The sequence below is a fragment of the Ambystoma mexicanum genome, chromosome 5q (assembly GCF_040938575.1).
Source record: "Ambystoma mexicanum isolate Mex_15411 chromosome 5q, UKY_AmexF1_1, whole genome shotgun sequence".
Lineage (NCBI taxonomy): Eukaryota > Metazoa > Chordata > Amphibia > Caudata > Ambystomatidae > Ambystoma > Ambystoma mexicanum.
In genome coordinates this window covers 448,123,892-448,143,577 of record NC_090933.1, presented here as the reverse complement: position 1 = coordinate 448,143,577, position 19,686 = coordinate 448,123,892, and positions in this window count along the sequence as shown.

Genomic DNA, 19,686 nt, shown 5'->3' with positions numbered 1-19,686 from the left:
AATCGAGCACTAACACTTGCCCAAAAACGCTTACAGAACGTTGCGCTAGACAATGCTAGGCAAGCACATATGACGATGAGAGCCAGAATATACAAGACCGGTGATAAAGCAGGCAAAATGCTGGCATGGTTAGAAAAACGCGAAATAGGCAGCGGCCAGGTCAGAGCGATAAGATCAGAAGGAGCTGAACCCTTACTGACCGACCGCGACATAGCAGAGGGCTTCGCAGCTTACTATACAGAGCTCTACAGGTCACCCACATCGCCTATCAATAGATCGGTACTAAACGACATAACCCTCCCCACTCTAAACGCTGAAAAGCAGGCTCTACTTGAGAAAGATATCACAGAGGAGGAACTGATAGCGGCCATGTCGGAACTCCAGACAGGAAAGACACCAGGGCCAAACGGCTTCCCGATTGAGATGTGGCATAAACTTGGTACGAATGAAATTGCCCCCCACTTACTGCGAATGTTCCTACAGTCCAAGGCGAGAGGACGCCTACCGGCAGACCTCCGGGAAGCCACGTTAATAGTGATTCCCAAAGCAGACAAACCGACAGACCTCTTTAGTTCATATGGACCAATTTCACTTATTAATAGTGATACCAAAATACTAGCAAACGTACTGGCCGACCGCTAATAAAAGGTCATCACAACATTAATTCACCCCGACCAGTGCGGATTTATGCTGAAACGGTCAACCCGCATGAACATTCATAGGCTGCATACTGTAATAGAGAAAGCACCCACCACCCGAGGCCCCCTGGCTGTACTGGCGATTGACTTTGAAAAGGCTTTCGACTCGGTGTACTGGGAGGCAATTTGGGAAATAATGCGTTGGATGGGGTTTGGTCCCCAGTTTCTGAGCTGGGTGCAACTCTTATATGAATCCCCCGATGCACAAATGAGAGTGAATAGGTGGCCATCGCAAACCTTTAAGCTTGGGAAGGGAACCAGACAGGGGTGCCCACTATCCGCCATGATATTTGCCCTGGCTGTGGAACCATTAGCAGAGGCATTGAGAACGTCACTGGCCTGGTGTGGTATTCAGTGGGAAGACGGGCGAGAGGATAGAGTCTCCCTATACGCGGATGACTTGCTTCTTTACTTAAAAGACCCACACCACACCTGCTCCACGATTGTAGACATACTAGACAGCTACGGTACTTTCAGCGGGCTAAGGGTAAACTGGCCCAAATCAATACTGTTCCCAATAGGCACCACAACTTTTACACCGCCAGCCAACTGTCCCTTTCGCTTAGAAACTGAGCAGTTTAAATACCTTGGCATACAAATTACTAACGACTTAAGCAAATATGTGACCAATAATCTCCACCCGATAACAACCAGATTCACAGAAGATGCCAGGCAGTGGGTCTCTCTCCCATTGACCCTACTAGGAAGGGCAGCATTATTCAAAATGATGGCTCTTCCATGCTTCTTATACATACTGCAAAACACCCCACTACACATCCCAGTGAAAGAATTCAAAAAGCTGGGCACTCTGCAGCGCTCCATTTAGGAGGGAGGGATAGGGCTCCCCCGCCTACAGTCCTACTATTGGGCTAGCCAAATGGCAGTGATCAATGACTTACTGCATGGGGACATCACATTGCCACACAATAGACTGGGGAGCGCCAGAGGACGCGCTAGACCTCAAACTGAACTCCTTTACAAAGCGATTCGTAGCTCAACCCCACAATCTATGCTATCACACATTGCCCGAGTATGGAAAGACACACACAAGTTCCTGGGATGGGAAGGGAAAATCACCCCACTACAACCACTGTGGAACAAGCTTCCGAAATGGCGTACATGGTTACAACATGATATCAGTACAGTGGGCGATATCGTAGAAGGGGGCAAACTGGTATCCTTTGAAACCCTAGAATCCAGATTTCACCTCCCAGGCACTGAACGGTTCCAATATGCGTAGATGCAGCATGTCGTACAAGCCCACCTTCCAGCACTTGAAGACATGGCCGAAAGCACTCCCCTCGAAAGAAACATAGTTGAGGCAAACATTGAGACTAAAGTAACGTCCACCATGTATAATGTAATCACTTCCTTTGCCACCACTGAACTAACCAGCCTAAAAGGCAAATGGGAAAGAGACATAGGACTTATACAACCGGAAGACGGGGTGGGGGCCCTCATGTACCCTCGGGAGGTGGCCATTTCGGCCAGACTTAGACTTATCCAGCTCAAAATACTGCACAGGATTTACTACCCAAGGGTGGCATTATATCGCTGGGGGAAAACAACTGACCCACACTGTCTTCAGTGCAAGAGGGAGGAGGGAACCTTCTTCCACATACTGTGGGACTGCAACCATATACAACAGTACTGGCAAAAATGTTGCGATGAACTCTCACAGGTTCTGGAGAGAACGATTCACAGAGACCCGAAGCTACTCCTGCTTGGGATGGAGGAGGAGGGAGAAGCATCTAAATACGAGAAGTTGCTCCTATCGACGACCTCAGCAATAATTAAAAGGAACACTGCACAATTATGGGGTTCGGAAACAACACCGCAGTACGAACAATGGGTGACGGATGCCAACATATGCATTGCAATGGAACGGAGAGTATATACAGCCACGGGGTGCCCGAGGAAAGCAGACACAATATGGAACAAATTGGAAGAAGCCCAATGACTGTACCAACCTGAACAATGGATGATAAGGCACAATGTACAAAAGTAATCCAATATGGCATATAGCGTGAGATACAATGGACACTGCAAGATCCTTTTCTTTCCTTTCCTTTTCTTTCTTCTTTTCTTTCTTATTTTCCTTTCACCTGACCCAGGATTGTTCCACTGGTTCTTTAGGTTGAATGTTTATATGAAGAATGTTTGTTTTGTGATGTTAAGATGGAAAAAAACAATAAAATGTGTTATAAAAAAAAAGAAGTTCCAAGTTGGATCACCCTCTTCCGGGCTCTGATCCCTTTGACACCAATGTCAGAGAATTCTTTCTTGGGTGACTCACGGTTCACCCCGGATCCCCCTCAGCCGGGCTTAGATCCCTTTCTTTTACTCAATTAATCTCCCTCAGCAGGGCTCGTAACCAGTTGTGATGCACCTTATATTATCAAAGACTTTTGAATGTGCACAGGGTTCAGCTTGAATCGTTGCATGACCACTTTGATCTCAATATTCCTCTTTCTCACACTCAGCATCAGTTGAACACCTAACAGAGACTTTTGAATGAATGTCCACATGGCACCAGACCACTCTGTGTATGGTATCTTTACTCCCCAAAGTTCAATTATAAAGTTCAACTACTCCTTTTGAGCTCCAGTTATATTTGCGTTGCTTCTCGCAAACGCCTCACACCCTGTTCTCTTTATGCAAAGTTGCTGCTTGCAACCTTGGTTCAAAAGACAAGCTGGTTCGGTATCTGTCTCCCCGACTCACCGGCTGTGCTGTCTTTTCTGATGCTTCTTTGTTGTAGGAGCCAAGGACAGTACCACGGTGGCAATCGCTCCTCCCTGCCTGGGTTATCGACGTGTGAGAGCCGCGGGTACCTCTGACACATTGTGCAGGTTTGATCAGCCTTAGTTCCTGGTCTTCACTTTCTTAATTTCTAAGGCTCACAAAAGTAACAGTCTTCAGAGGTCAAAGGTAATTCCCTCCTTGCGACACTCTCTGGTCTTGCCGTCTTTCTTCTTGTATTAAACTGCCATCTTTGAACTGCTGTCTCCTCATGTGTTTTGTCTCGCTCAGAGTGTGCTTTTGTGCTCCACCTTTTATCTGTGTGGGGAAATGTTTTGGAAGTCAGGTGTGTGTAATGATCTGTAATTGTCAGACGTTGCCTGACCATGGTGTTGGGACATGTCAGGTATACGGCTCTGTTGTTAGTGCGTATTCGCTCACGGTGTGCTGTCCGTGAGAAAGTGTTTGTGTCAGAAGAGGGGGTGGGGGGGTTGAGTTCCTAGGTATCCTACATAGTAGGATGAAGAAAAGGTGTTATAGGGAAGAGCATACCGCGTCTCACCCTATGGTGTCCCACTTCCACCCCTAATTCAGGTGCTCCTACCGCACAGGTCCATCCCCAGGAACTGGATCCAAAAGCGATGGCCGTTTCCTGGCCACCTGGATGACAGATCCCCAGGGACCAGCGGGTGAGACACCTTCAGGTTTCGCACATACCCATACCTTATACGATATAGCTGCATCTGTTTCACAGGGGAACTGAGAAAGGAAATCCATGTTCCCTTGGTCTTTACCTTTTCGGTGCTCCACAGTGAAGCAGTAGGGTTGCAGGTCTAAGAACCATTGCATGACTCGCTGGTTAGAGTCTTTTTGTTAGCTAATCTAAACTAGTGGAGAATGGTCCGGGAAGAGTGTCAGAGATGGTTAATGGCCCACTTGATGGCAAGGGCCTCTAATTCCAGCACAGAGTAATTTGTTTCACGTGTGAAAAGTTTGCCACTCATTAACAGGATGGGATGTTCCAATCTGTTGCAAATTTGCGATAAGACTGCTTCTAGCCCTGTAAGCGAGGCATCTGTCTGCAGTACAAATTCTTTTGAGAAGTCTACTACCTTTAGGATTGTGTTCTGGCATAGGGTTTGTTTTAGGTTGGAACATATATCATCCTCATCAGTCCAAGGAATTTTCTGGGGTTTGGCGCTGTTTAGTTTGTCTGTTAACCTAGCTGTCCTGTCCGAGAAGTTTGAGATAAACCTACAGTAATTATGATTAACCATAAAAAAGCTCTGAGACTTCCTTTGGTTTTAGGTGTAGGGCTATCTAATATGGCTTTCACTTTCTCACTTTGGGGTTGTACACTACCATTCCCTACAAAGAAGCCGAGGTATTTCACAGCTGATTGGGCCAGTCTGCATTTGGATGGATTGGCAGTTAAGCCAATGTCTCTTAGAGCACTCATAACGGTAAAGAGATTGAAAAGGTGGTCTTCCCAAGTTTTACGATAAATGGCGATATCGTCAATATAAGCTCCATAGAAATCAGAGTAGTGCTGTAATATTTTGTCCATAAGCCTTTGGAAAGTGGCGGGAGACCCATGTAAGCCAAAAGGCAGGACTTTGAACTGAAACAGTCATAGGGGTGTTGAGAAGTCTTTTCCTTATCAGGTCCATACAATGGGACCAGCCAGTACCCTTTTGTTAAGTCTAGGGTTGATAGAAAGGTGGCGTTTCTGAGTTTATCAATTAGGCCATTGATGCATGGCATGGAATACGCATTGAAGTCAGACATGGCATTAACATGGTGGAAATCTATGCAAAACCTCCAGGAATGGTCAGGTTTGGTGACCAATACAATAGGGGAGGACCATGGGCTTGAAGAGGGTTCGATAATGTTTGCCCTTAACATTTTATTCACTTCCTCAACCACTATCTGTTTGCGGGCTTCCCGGAGTCTATATTGTTTCAGATGGACCACTTTTCTCTTAGGTATTCTAATGCAGTGATAGGTGCCTTTCACTCTTCCTGGTTTCTCACAGACTACATCAGGGAATGAAATCATTAAATCTTTTAAATCTTCTTGTTGTTGACTAGATAGCTCTAGAGGAATTAATTCAAAGTTGTTCACTTGTTCTGGCACCAAACAGGATAGTATTGTGGCATTGGTGGCAGACGGGTTCTCCTTCCACTTTTTTAGAAGATTTACATGATATAGATGTACCTTCTGTTTCCTGTCAGGATGTGCTACCTTATAAGTACAGGTTCCTGTTCGTTCCAGTATTTCATATGGCCCATACCACTCAGAAACAAACTTGTTTTCAGAGGTAGGTAAGATGACCAATCCATTCTGTCCTACGGAAAATGATCTTAAGCTCACCTTTTTGTCATAAGTGGACTTCTGCTGAATTTGGCCCTTTTCCATATGAGTATAGACTAGATTTCAAACAAATCTCATATGTTCTCACAGTCTGATAGCCGTCTGTGAAAGGGGAATGGGTGTCTCTTCTCGTTCTTCCCAGGTCTCCCGGTGCATGTCTAGGACATCTCTAGGTTCTCTACCATAGAGAAGCTCGAAAGGAGAGTATCCATTAGATGCCTGAGGAGTTTTTCTCACTACAAACAGTGCCCAGGGGATCATACGGTCCCAATCCTTCCCATCCTTATCTATCAACTTTATCAGGACCATTTTAAGCGTTTTATTGAATCTCTCTGCCAAACCTTTGTTTAGTATTGGTACACTGAAGTTCGTAAGGTGGTAATATGGAGTACCTCCTTGACTTTCCCCATGAGCTTGCTCATAAAGTTTGAACGTTGATCCGTCAGGATTTCCTTAGGAAAGCCAAACCTGGAAAAATACGGTAGGCGGTACTTTAGAATTTGCTGAGTGGTGTTGTACCTCATAGGGAATGCCTGGGGTATCTGGCCGAGTAGTCGACAATCACAAGGACATATTTGTTACCCAGTCTATATGTTTCTAAAGGTCCAATGATGTCCATCCCGATTCTTGAAAAAGAGACTTCTATGATTGGCAAATGATTCAGAGTGGCAGGCAAGGGGATGTGAGCACTGGTTTTCTGACATATTTCACACTTCTGAATAAAGGTCTTTATATCAGCATGGATACCTGGCCAGTAAGATTTCCCGCTAATGTTTGCCTGTGTTTTAGATTGCCCTAAATGTCCCCTGGTCAGATGGGAATGCGCAATCTCTAGAACAATCTTTCGGTGGGTTTTGGGGATTACTAACTGGGTTTTACTAATGCCTTCTGTGGATGTTTCATTTCTATATAGCAATCCTTGCTTTAAGAAGAAGAAAGGGCTTCCCTTTTCTACACCCTCTCCTTCGGGAATTGCTTGTAAGAAAGTTTCAGGGAGAGCTGGGTCCTTTTGTATTTGTATGTATTTATTTATATAGAGCACCTGGCCAAAAGGCATCTGGGCAAATATCTTGTGATTACAGTCTAGAGGTTGCATACATAGCAATAGCATACATAGCAGGATAGCATTTACTTAACAACATAACAAGTATTTACATGATTGCAGGCATAGTGTACAAGTAGAGATATATAAACGAGCGATTACATATAATTGATAAATTACAGTGAGGTTGAAGCAGTTACAGTGAAAGGTAGAACATTGTGTTTGAGTTATACTGGGTGGTTGATAGGGTCTTGGGCCAATAGCCAGAATTTGGCTTTGTTCTTAAAGACTGAGAATGAAGGTTCTTGTCTAAGTGATGTTGGTAGTGAGTTCCATAGTTTGTGGAAGCGAGCACAGGGAAACTAGTCCCACCAGATTTTTGCAATCTATATCTGGGTATAGAGAGGCAATGGGTTTGAGCTGCTCTTTGTGGCCGATTTGAGGTTTGCTGTGAGAAGCGGGTGGCCAAGTAAGGGGGGCATTGTCAGGCAAGCATTTGTGTGTGAGGGTCAAAGCTTTAAGGGAGATTCTTTGTGCCACAGAGAGCCAATGCAAGTTTTGACGGGTGTCAGAAATGTGTTGGTTCCGGGGGATATTCAGGGCAGCTCTGATGGCATTATTTTGAATTACTTGGAGCTTGCCGATGTTACGTTGGCTAGTCCCAAAAAATAAGGCATTACAATAATCTAATTTTGACATGATTAGAGTTCTAGCAAGTGTGATGCAGTTAGCAGTAGTGATGAAAGGCCGGCAGGCAGTGATAACTTTGCAGGTGTAAGAGGATACTGAAGTAACCATGTTAGTTTGTTTTATGAGGGAGAGGGAGGAATCTAGGTAGATACCTAGCGTTTTGGTGTCATTGGTTACATTGATTAAGTTACCGTCGATGACGAAGGATTACAATGAGGGGTCTAGTTTGCTCAGTCGATTTTGGGAATCCAGAATGAGGAGGTCTGTCTTGTCATCATTGAGACAGAGCTTGTGTTGGGCCGTCCAAGCTTGGATGATCAAGTACACGTTGTTTAGGGCTTTAGTATCATCTGTGTGGTTGCTCGAGATGGGGATGAGTATCTGGATGTCATCGGCATAATTTGTGTAGGTGACACCCAGATAGTTGAGTATGTCAAAGAGTGGTTTTGTAAACATATTGTAAAACGTAGGAGAAACACAAGAACCTTGAGGCACGACGCAGAGGACTGGGGCAGAGTCAGCTGAGGCGATAGGAGAGAAGACCCTCATGGATCTGTTGGCCAGGAAGGATTTAATCCAAGTGGTGGCTTTGTCTGAAAAGTGGGCTGCTGCTTTGAGATGATGACATAGGATTTGGTGGTTCACCAAATCAAAGGCGGCTGATAAGTCCAGCAGTAGGAGGAGGGCGATCTTGCCTTTGGCTTTTAGGTCCTCGATTTGTGTTTTCAAGTCTAACAGAGCCGTTTCCATACCCTGCTTGGGGCGGAAGCCAGACTCTCTAAGTCCAAGGAGATTGTTGCGTTCCAGATAGTCCTGGATCTGGAGGTATGCTGCTTGATCCAAGATTTTTAATAAGAATGGTACTGCTGTGATGGGTCTGAAGTTGGTAGGTATGCTGGGGTCTAGAGAAGGCTTCTTTAGAAGGGGGATGACCCAAGCATCCTTCAGATCGCCTGGTACAGTGCCTGTGCTGAATGACGCATTAATTAACGCCCTAATGAAGGGGACTAGCTCATGAAAGGCCCCCTTAATGATAGGTGCTGGGCAAGAGTCACCCTGGCAATTGGACGGTTTGAGTTTGTTGATTATATTTTCTACCTCCGGGATGGTTACAGGTGAGAAGCTGAAAGGTATATGGGTATGTGAAGTGCAGTGATTTTTAGCCAGAGAGGGGTTAGATTGATCGTTGGTCTGGAGAGTGCTTTTTTTAGTGTTTATTTTGGCCTGTAGCATGGTGATTTTGTTGATGAGTGCTTTTTGTATATTTGCGCACCAAGAACTATCTTTACTACAAGAGTCAGGTGGTGTGCACAGTGTTTCCAGTTCTTTAAGAATCTCGAAAAGTTCTTTAGTATTGGATTCCACTTGTAGAATGCGTTTATTGTAGGTCTCCTTTTTGGCTAGGAAAATAGCCTCTTTGTGACGCTAAAAGGAGGTTATCCTTATTCGTGTCGGTAGTGTGGCTTTTCTAACGGGCTTCCTTGTTTCTTTTTTCCTTGCGCAATACCCTCAACTGTGGTGTGAACCAAGAATTAAGGTGCGCACGTGGTTTGGCTTTCCTGGATTTAATAGGGGCAATAGTATCCAAAGCTTTGAGGATGGTGGTATTTTATGTATTGACTAAGACTGTAGGGTCGGTACAGGATTGCAGCACATTGTTGAGAGTAGGCATATGTGGGAGGCGATTTTCTCTGGTAATACCTTTTTTGTTTCTGGTGCGGGTTGGGGGTGCTAGGTCAGGACTAGGACATTGATAGTTAGTTAAGGTATTGAACGTAATAGTGTGATGGTCAGACCAGGCGCAGCGTACATTGTTTATAGTGCTAATGTTACAGTTTAGATCGGCTAGCCAGTCAAGGATTCTTCCCTTTTCATGTGTAGGTTCCAGGATATTATGAGTAAAACCTGTGTCAGTGAGAGAATTAGCAAGGTCTAAAGCTTTGGTGTCGTTAGGATCTTTGAGGCCAAGATTAAGGTCGCCTAGGAGTATTATTTGCGAGTTAGCCTTAGTTTTATCGGCTAAGATTGACAAGATGTCATCTGCAAAGATAGTGATGGGACCAGGGGGGCTATATGTGAGATGCAGGGTAACAGTTTGGTTGTGAGAGATGGGGAGTTTAACCAATAGAAGTTCTGCTCATGGGATCTGGTGGTCAGATGAGATCTGCATCGCAATTGTTTTTTTGTGGATGAAGGCAACACCACCTCCTTTAGAGTGGTTGTCGCTGTGGTCGCATCTGATGATAGTGTAGTCATCAGGGATGGCTAGTGAGAGGAAGGGGACGGATGCTGCATGCAGCCAGGTCCCAGTGACAGCAAGGAAGTCTAAATCGTGAGTAGTAATGAGATCTGCTATATCAAGTGCCTGGGCTGTAAGGGATCTGGCATTGATAAGTGCACCCTTGACAGTGGTGTCTTTCGTAGAGTGAGGGGTGCTAGTATTGTGTTTAGGTGAAGTGACGTTGGAAGAGGTAAGTGTGTCAGAGGTAGAGATGCTAAGGCAAGGAGTAACCAATGGAGTGGATGCAGAGGAAGTGCAGTGTATAGGGTGGTGAGCGGTGCAGGTGAATCTAGATCCTAGCCTAGAGTTACTAGTGAGTATGGAGCAAGGTTGGTTAGGTGTAGGTTTGGTAGCAAAATGCTCTAGCCAGAGAGCAGGGGCATTTAAGTAGGGGTTGATAATGAGTTGTGCTGTGGATGTAGGCTTAATCCTATGCAGGGAGTCCAATAGGGGGCAGTGAGTGGGCAGTCGGGATAATTGTTTATGACTATGAGGTCTAAAGTCTGGCATGGTGAAGTGAGGTGACAGATTTACAGTAGAACCATTGAGGAGTGCAGGCATCAATATCAGTAGATATAATGGGTAGAATAGTAATAGGTGGCGGCACGTTTGGGGCGGTTGGAGCATGTTGTGAAGAGCGTTCACCAGGAGCAGGTTTCCTACATGTCCTGTCAATGTCTGCGAGAATAGTCTGCACATTTATCGAGGTATATATGGAGGTGAGATGGATGGCGCTCTATGTTGGTCAAGACAGGATGCGCACAAAATACATACCGATGTGGCAGGGAGAAGGGCGCACAACGCTGGTTATGGGGATACGAGGGGTGTATGGCAGTTGCTGCGCGATAGCTAGCTGGGCGCTGGGCGAGGAGCTATGTCAGATGGGGCAGATGAGCTTTGCTACACTCGACGGACATATGAACAGCAAGGAAGGCACTAATGTATTTAAATACTCAGCAGCAAGCATCAGTCGAGCTAAGCAAGGAGCAATAAGTGTGCAGAAGGCACTAAACATTCAAGTAACACTAGCATCACGTGAAGGCTATTGCAAAATCAGCAGCATCAATCGAGCAATAAATGTGCAAAGGCACTAGACGTTCAAGTAACACCAGTATCAAGTCTACAATTAATAGGTGTGTGGTGAGCATAGTAGGAACTAGTATATTCGAATACAAAGCTGCAGCAAGTGAGGCAACATTACCAATAATAGGTAAGCGTGTAATTAGCAAGGAAGACACTGGGACATCTGAGTAAGCATCAACATCAATGGGTGTGCAATAGGCACGAAGGCACCAGTACATTCGAGTAGTTAACAGCAACAGGTGAGGCTACGTTGCTAACAGAAGATAGGTGTGTGATCAGCATGGAAAACACTTGAACATATGAGTAAGCAGTAACATCGAAATGAACTAGGCAAAGACCAATGGGCATGTAGTGAGCATTAATACTTTAGAATAACCACCGCCTCAAGTAAAGGCTGCGCCGCAATCAATAGCCGTGCAGTGGCCTGGAAGTTACCAGTACAATCAGATGCGCAACGACATCTGGTAGGCAGATGAGCCGGGCCGCATAGGATAAAACAGAGGTAGGTAATATAACGATCAGATGGGGGGTGTCAACAACAGCAATTGTGTAGCAGATGCACTTGCATATTAGAATACAATACGGGATAGTAGTACAACGATCGTGTTGGGGGCGATGTCTGCTAATGACCGTGCTCGCACAGAAGTCCTCTTTGGGTGCAATGATCAGTATAGTGAAACAGCTGATTCTGCGAAATTAGGTGCATGCAAGGTGCCACATAAAACAAATGACCGAAAGGTACAACAAGTAATAATAGGAAATTGGATAGTATTACGTAATTAGTCTGAGTCCAGCTGAAGTGATAGGGTTTGATACGGAACGTAGTACTATTGGAAGTTTTGCAAAACGTTTTGGGCATCAATGAGCAATGTCTTACCGCCTGCAAAGACAGCAATAATCTGCGGGTTGGTGAGGCTGGTACAGATGCTGCTATAAGTGTAGGAAGAGTCGAACGGCCCTCTCGGTCCCTCCCGGCTCCTGACAGGCTCAGTACAGAAGCCTTTGTTGCTCTAACTTGGTTGCAGATGCCAGCTTGCGCCTGCTGGTGTTCCAGGTGCAGTGATAGGCTGAGGTGCAGCCAATCTGCGGTGGTGAGATTCAAAGTAGGCAGGAAGTGTAGAGAGCCTATGTGTCGGCCATTTTAGCGTGGTCGGACCTCGTAGGTAACAGACATCAAGGAAACCATAACGTTGCAATCGGATGCAGATTTAAAGGTTGCAGAGATGAGCCGACGGGCTCCTCCTAAATTAAAGCTGCTGCAAACCAGACATTAGGTGAGTGGGATTTAACCATCAAGGCTCACCTCACAGTATATGCTTCATGCACGTCTGGTCTAGGGGCACTGCTCCTGCAGTGCACCTCTAAGAGAGAGCTCCTGCTCCTTGTGCTTCCCAGATAGTGAAGGCTAGGTAGGGATAGATGGTAGGCTCTTCTCGTGGTTTCTCTTCAGTGCTCGGTGGTTCATCAGCTTCCCCAAAGCCTAAGGTACCTCTCTCTGTTTCTTCTGGTTCACTTTCTCTAAAATGAGGAAATAGAGCTTTTTCAAGAATCCCTTGGACAATGTTGTCCCCACAATGTACTTCAAATGGGATCCTGGCATGGTTCTGTAATAGAAACTTTATGTCTCCCTAGAAGTCGGGATCGATGACGCCTGCTAGAGCGTCTATGCTGACCCTCCAAGCAAGGCCAGATTTTGGGGCCAGTCTTACATAACACCCGGCAGGTGGTATCAGAACTAAGTCTGTGAGAATTATTCCTCTTTTCTGAGGAGGGATAGTAGCCTCTTTACTGCTACAAATATTGAACCCTATTGATTCTTTTGTGGCAACAGGAGGGTTAGACGATCTATGACTAAGCTTCTAGAATTGTAGGGCTCCCCAGTTTGTTTCAATTGAGTCATATCCCATTCCTGACACCACATGTAAGGAACACATGGTGACTTAGTAAGACAGACACAAGTGACTGCAGTTCAAGGGTGTTTATTGAACTTTTGTAAGGTTGTGATGAACGCCTATCTGAACCTAAATCAACAGATGGGAGCAAACTACGACCATCAATTAATAATCATGCAGTCCTAGTGGAGTCTTGTCAAAATAAAAGGGCCTATACTAAAAATAAATATTGTCAATCCTTACCACTAAATTACAAATAATGTGTGGCAATGGTCATGAAAAAGAAAGAAGTGTTCACAAAATGATATGTCAGGATGCTCGCACCGTTGGCCTTTCTTCCCCGTGTTTTCATCACTGGGCAAGTCGGGACACTTGAGCAAAGCACACACTCTGGCTTCTGTGGCATGAGGATACAGTTCAATTTCCACAGTTGAGGACCTTATGTGTCCAAGCCCCTTTACTTCTTGCAAGTCTCTTGACTCAGAGGGCCTGCTGTACAAAAACAGTACGTAAGCGTTCTTTTCCTTTCACATGTATTCAAGTTGGGTGTTCATCCTGGATCCCACTCAGCCAGGTTCAGATCCTTTTCAAATTAAAAGTTCCAAGTTGGATCCCCCTCTTCCGGGCTCTGATCCCTTTCACACCAATGTCAAAGAATTATTTCTCGGGTGACTCACAGTTCACCGCGGACAGTGGTCGAAGTGTACGAAAAGAAGTAGTGGAGCTATGTTCCCTGCTGGTCTGCCCTGATCCCTCCAAACACCATCGCCACACCCCCTCCCACACACAATCCAAACAAACACACCTGCTATTTATGGGAATGTGCTGAAGTGCAAGAAGTTGTTCTTCATACACTTTTATTTTAAAATGAAACCATTCCAGAACGGTTTCTTTTTCAAATAAAAGTATAGGAGCTGTGCAACTTAAAAATAAAAAGTATAGGAGCACCGCTCCCGACTGCTCCCACCCACTTTGACCTCTGACCGCGGATCCCTCTCAGCCGGGCTCAGGTCCCTTTCTTTCGCTCAATTAGTCGCTCTCAGCAGGGCTCGGACCATTTTTGATGCACCTTATATTATCAAAGACTTTTGAATGTGCATATGGTTTAGCTTGACCAGTTGCATGACCACTTCGATCTCAATATTCCTTTTTCTCACACTCAGCATCAGTTGAATACTTAACAGAGACTTTCGAATGAACGCCCATGTGGTGCCAGACCGCTCTGTGTATGGTATCTTTACTTGGTCTCCCCAAAGTTCAATTATAAAGTTCAACTGCTCCTTTTGGTCTCCAATTATATTGCCTTACACACTGTTCTCTTTATACAAAGTTGCTGCTTGCAACCTTGTTTCAAAACACAAGCTGGTTTGGAATCAGTCTCTCCGACTCACCGATTGTGCTGTCTTTTCTGACGCCACTTTGTTGCAGGAGCCAAGGACAGTACCATGGCGGCAATCGCTCCTCCGCGCCTGGGTTATCAACACGGGAGAGCTGCGGATACCTCTGCACACTGTGCAGGTTTGATCAGCCTTAGTTCCTAGTCTTCGCTTTCTTACTTTCCAAGGTTCGTGAAAGTAACAGACTTTAGAGGTCAAACATATATATTGAACTTGGGGAGGGGAACCTCAAGACCTGGCAGAACATTGTTGAGGCAAGCAACTATTGGAACTGTGTTAAATCTGTGATAGGGAACGCAAGAAGAACTTTACGCTAAGAACAGCTGAGATTTTACTTTTTTAACACTATTTTGTTGAGTAATAAACATAAACACCATGTTTATTTCTAGATGTGGGGCAAGCATAGGTGTTGACACAGACAGACTTTTGATTTGGACTTACAGACACAGACTTTCCTTAGTTTTCTTTAGGTAGGGAAATCCCCACCATAGTTATAAGGCACGTTAGGCATTACACCATCTTCATACTAAACAAAGATTCCACTGTTGAATTTGAAATCTGTTGTCTTTGTCATGTCTTCAGTCCAGGCCTGTCTCACATATGGTATTTACCAAAAAATAACCCTCTGCACACCTTTGTTCAGTGGTGGTATAGATTTAACCTTAACTAGGATGGTATGCATAATTTGATATTCCTAAATATATATTCATGAATTTAAGTTGCAGAGGAGAAATGGTCAACCGTGACACATGGGTTGAAAAACTGCAATAAGAACATGGATGACGTTCCCAAATAGGGAACTCCTGTCCCTGTTACACCTAATTTGGTCTTCGCAGTGTTTTGCCGACTCTCGAACACGGATCAAACACTTCTGGGTATCTACGGAACGGGCTGTAATGCTCTAGCATTCTCTCCAGATCTCAACCGAAGGTTGACCACCCCCCTGAATTCCACACAGCATATCCGGACACCCAACCCGTCGCAAGATGCGTTGCTTCTCTCTTTACGACAAGCTGTACGCTCCGTAAGTTTCGCGTAGATCTCCATCTGCCTTAACCACTACTTCCTACTCCTTACTACCACCCTCTTACGCTGTCCTCTTAATTACTTGTGCTTTCTTATTTTTCGCTAGAAAACCCCGCCGGGCTTGCAGGCAAAGGTTCTTTCTTTATTACGAATCTTCCTCGTTCCTTTTGTGATTTCCACAGGTACACTACGCTTAGTGGTCTGTTTCTCTCCACTTACTCATCATCTCCGATGGATACGTTTATTAGTTATTTTTTGCTATTTTTGTTATCTTTACAATAGCAGTTTTGATTCCAGCCATAGCCACGGAATCAGTAGGATATTCTATCCGGAAGTACAGGACAGGGATTTCTCTTTGTTGCAATCACAAAGACGGTAAGGGAAGCACTTTTAGGTATAAGACAGTTTGTAACATACTATTGGAAGGTTAACCAACTTATCCTTCTTTAGCCCTATAGAATCAGGACAGAATTTCTGCTTCGTCTTGTTCTTACCTTAAGATAGACCGGATAAGACCCAGGATAAGACCGTGTAATCTGTTTACTTCTATTTCTCTTACTTTTCACTCCTTTGTATTCACCAGCCTGTCACTTTGTGTATTATTTTACCCAGTTTCCATTCCTACGGGTCCATTGACGATCATCTCCTTGCCTGAACAGAGGAAGTTTATTCCGGCTGGTTTCGGGACTCTACGAACCCTAGCAGCCCGACACAGGTTTTTTTTCCCCCCATTGGGGGTTTTCCCTGGGGGTTCCTGTGCGTCCTGACTCTTGGAGTCGGAGGTATAGGGGTCCCTAGGAGGAACCTTATTGTCTTCCCTTCAACATTTTCGGATCCAGTACCAAGCAAGTCTTGAGGTGGGTAACAACTGTGTGATTGATACTTGAGTTTGATGAAAGAGACAAGTTCCGAAAATAGATTTAACAGTAAGCAACACCTAATTGGCCTAGAACTGAGTATCGGTTTACAAGTTGTTATTTACCATGGATCAACAGATTCAACAGTTAATAGCAGAAGTACAGTCTTTGACTGCAGATGTACAGAACCTCAAACAGGAGAATGCCAATCTACGACAAATACAACAGAATCAGCAACAGGCCGCTCAAATTGCAGCTCAACAATCAGCTGTAAGTAGAGTCCCTCATTGTTCTGAAGTCCCTCCGGGGCCCTTGCCTGGGGGACAATTTGATGGAAATCCTCACAAGATCAAAGAGTTCCTTGATGCCTGTTCGATTCAGTTTTCTTTTAAGAATGCCTTTTTTCACACTGATCGCGATCGAGTGGGATACATTATTTCCCAAATGGTGGGCCCAGCTCTTGCCTGGGCGACTCCGTTGGTTACGACTAACAACATAATTCTCGATTCCTATCCTGCTTTTTGCACCAGTGTAAAGTCAATGTGTGGAAGGCAAGAGATAGGAATAGCTGCTCAGGAACACCTGCTTGACCTTAGGCAGGGAAGTCAGGACTTATTGACATATATCACTAGATTCCGACAGATTGCTAGTGAATCCAATTGGTCAGATGTCGCCAAGTTACTTTGTTTAGGAGGGGTCTTTCGGAGGAGTTGAAGGACGAGACTTCTAGGGTGCCTCGCCCAACATCCCTTACTGAATTCATTACTTTAGTTATGCAGATAGATTACAGGTTGAAAGAAAGAAGTAGTGAAAGACGTAAGGGAAGATTCACTCGTACCTTTTCTGCTCCTGTCTCTACTAATAAGGGAACTAGTTCTGAGGAACCCATGCAGTTGGGTGTAAAAGGGAGAGGTCCCCTTTCACCAGACGAGAGGGCTCGTAGAAGTTTACAGGGTCTTTGTATGTATTGCGGCTCTAATTCCCATATGGTACAAAAATGTACCGTGGCCCCTCCACGGAAGTCGGGAAACGCCAACGCCCGGCCGTAGGAGGAACCACGGTTCGGGATCCTGACACAAAATTAGGTTCCTCTAACCTCTTGCAGACTTTTCAAGGCATTACTCCCTCAGCTTCAAACATGTTGGTATTACGTGTTACTTTGAAGTTTGGAAACCAGGTCTTACCGGAAGTATCAGCCTTACTGGATTGTGGAGCAGCCGGACTTTTTGTCGATGATGGCTGGGCTGTACAACATCATATACCCAGAATTACCAATACAGAGGCTGTTCCGGTAGAGAGTGTTGATGGTAGCCCTCTCATTTCTGGCCCTATTATCAGTCAAACTATCCCTATATCTATGTGTATTGCGACCCTTCAGGAGTCTGTTTCTTTGGACATCATACGTGCAGCCCATTACCCCATTATACTAGGATTACCATGGCTTCGAAAGCATAACCCTTTTATAAATTGGACGGCTGGGTCATTTTTTTTGGGATCTGAGTTCTGTTTAACTCATTGTATCAGTCATTCAGAGGGGAGATCTGTGGAAGTCTCTTCTCAAGCTGAAACCCCTAGCCAGGGTATCTGTGGACCAGTAACTTCTCTCAATTTTGTAGTAGGCCTCCCTACTCAATATCAAGATTTTTCTGTGGTTTTCTCCCCGGTAGAATATACTCAATTACCACCTCACCGAAGAGATGACTGCGCTATTGAACTCATTCCAGAACAACCTTTGCCCTTTGGCAGGATGTACATTTTGTCCACTTCTGAGAAGGAGGTTTTGAGAGATTATTTAGATACCAACTTGAAGAACGGCTTGATCACGGAATCCACCTCTCCGGCCGCAGCTTCTCTCTTCTTCGTTCCAAAAAGAAATTCTACGGAACTTAGACCTTGTATAGATTTCAGAGGGTTAAATAAAATCACCATCCCCGATAGGTATCCTATGCCGTTGATCCCAGATATCTTGGAAGCCGTCAAAGGGGCAAGTATTTATACTAAATTAGATCTTAAGGGGGCCTATCATCTTATCAGAATAAGAAAGGGGGATGAGTGGAAAACTGCCTTCCGGACACCCTTTGGACATTTTCAGTATCAAGTCATGCCTTTTGGACTATCTAATGCTCCAGCGATTTTCCAACGATTTATGGATCATTTATTTTCAGATTTGCTGTTACATTATGTTATAGTTTACCTTGATGACATCTTGGTATTCTCTAAGGACAGTTCGGAACACAAGGTTCACGTCAAAGAAGTCTTGCAAAGACTACTGAATAACCATCTTCAATGTAACTTTGAAAAGTGTTCTTTTCACCAACCCAAAGTAACGTATTTGGGTTATATTTTGTCAGCTCAAGGCATTGCCATGGATCCGGAAAAGGTCACGGCTGTTCAGGATTGGCCGACTCCCAACTGATGTAAAGACATTCAAAGATTTGTGGGATTCTCAAATTTCTACCGTCGGTTTATTCCTAACTTTTCTACTCTAACTCAACCTCTTACCAATCTGTTGAAGAAGGGTGTTCCATATCTTTGGACTGAGCTTACACAAAAGGCGTTTGATAATTTAAAAAGACGCTTTGCCACAACACCCATCCTTAAGACTCTGGATCAATCCCGGGGATTTATCATCGAAACAGATGCATCTCAGTATGCTTTAGGAGCGGTCCTTCTACAAAAGGATGAGCAAGATACAGAAAAACCTATTGCCTATCTATCCAAAACCCTTTCACCAGCAGAATTGAATTACACCGTGCTTGAAAAGGAACTTCTGGCGATTAAAAGATCTTTTGAGGAATGGAGGCATTTACTGTTGGGAGCTGTACATCCCACTGAAGTGAGAACCGACCATCAAAATCTCCGGATTCTGCAATACGCACAAACCTGTAATAGCCGTCAGGCTAGATGGGCTCACTTCTTTTCCCCATTTAGAATTATTTTCACCTTTATCCCTGGGAGAAATAATTTGCAGGCTGATGCTCTGTCTCGGAAAGATGGGATCTGTAATCGGGCTACCAGACCTGAACTCATCTTTCCTTGCCTAGCGATGAGTTTGGTTAAAACCCCCAGTTTTGTGCACCGTCTTGAACAACATTCTGGCCCTTCCTCTCTTAAATCACTCACAAAAAATGAACAAAACAACTTGTCAGAAAAGGAAGGGTGTTATTTCAGGGGCAAGCAAGTCTATGTGCCTACTAAATCCCTACAAAGAGAAGTGTTGAACATGTGTTATGATTCTAAAACGGTTGGGCATCGTGGATATGCTACCACTTATGAATTGATTTCCCGTGACTTTTGGTGGCCATCTCTTAAAGAGGACATTCGAAGTTATGTGGAATCTTGCCCTTGCTGTTTACAATCCAAAAGCCCCAGACATTCTCCATTTGGTTCATTAGTAAAGATGCCATTGCCTGTTCGACCCTGGCAAATAATCTCAACTGATTTTATTGTCGATCTACCCGTGCCTGGAGGATGTTCCACCATCATGGTAGTTATTGATTCTTTCACTAAACAGGGTCATTTCTTCCCGTTGGCAGCTTTACCATCGGCAGCAGTTATGGCACGTATTTCTGTTACCCGGGTATTCTCCTTACATGGTTTACCTG